The sequence below is a fragment of the Coenobita brevimanus genome, chromosome 116, assembly GCF_032717465.1.
Source record: "Coenobita brevimanus isolate Jiangsu-jjx chromosome 116, ASM3271746v2, whole genome shotgun sequence".
NCBI classification, from domain to species: domain Eukaryota; kingdom Metazoa; phylum Arthropoda; class Malacostraca; order Decapoda; family Coenobitidae; genus Coenobita; species Coenobita brevimanus.
Genome location: NC_137069.1, coordinates 2,791,962 through 2,792,870, shown reverse-complemented (window position 1 = coordinate 2,792,870; position 909 = coordinate 2,791,962). Strand labels below are relative to the sequence as shown.

The window sequence follows — 909 nt, the reverse complement described above, 5'->3', positions numbered from 1 at the left end:
AACTCAGTCAACTACTCACGACTCACACTGTCGTATACCGTATTTTCAAAAATCCCTTCCATGATATTTACTGATGAAGAGCACACAAATTCTTTAATACTGTAATCACTGGTTATTATACCAGTTTTCTATAAATTATTTACTAAGTAAAATCCTGCAGAAAAGTCACTACAAAGCATAAAACGACAAGTGGGCCGTTAAAACATTCATCACACATTATTAGAGGTCTTGCGATACCACGTTGAGTACACCGCTTCCCGTCCGATCAGCGAAGTTAAGCAATGTTGGGTCTGGTTAGTACTTGGATGGGTGACCGCCTGGGAACACCAGATGCTGTTGGCATCCCTACGTGTCAAGTGGGGTTGGTGGAGGATTAGTGCCCCTCCCTGTAAAACAATTAACTCTAAGCCCTTGGCCACCCCGTCTGGGATACATGGCGTCTGGCAATGAATGAATGAATGATATAACATGCTACATGTTTAATTTGAAACGCTTACCATTCAGGTATCACAGAGATTAATGCTATATCTGGCAAATGCTGTTGAGAATGTACCACCTTTACATAAAAAAATTGGCACGTTTTATGAAGCTGAAATCCTGCGAAGACGAGGCCACCGACCAAAATCCCAAGTACCGATGTTTCCAGGAAGACAACAACTAAACTTGGTGCGGGTGTGTGCATCCAATCTTCATCTGATTTCTATACATATTTTGCAGCCAAACTATTTCAAGTTAATATTACACATAGCAATATATGTCTGAAAGTTTTGTTTGATTAAAACTACTGTACTGTATATTAAAAGACATGACTGGGAATGTAAGTACAGCAATCAGTTTTCAGCTAAGAAGAATACTGTATATGTCCCATGGTTCACACGGTTGGTTTACAGTAATTAGTTCAGCTCCCTT

At 39.8% G+C, this 909-nt stretch overlaps 1 pseudogene; it reads left to right on the top strand.

Annotated features, from left to right (window-relative positions):
* Window positions 1-225: 225 nt before the first annotated feature.
* On the top strand, window positions 226-342 carry LOC145418872 (5S ribosomal RNA; annotated as a pseudogene).
* Window positions 343-909: the final 567 nt, after the last annotated feature.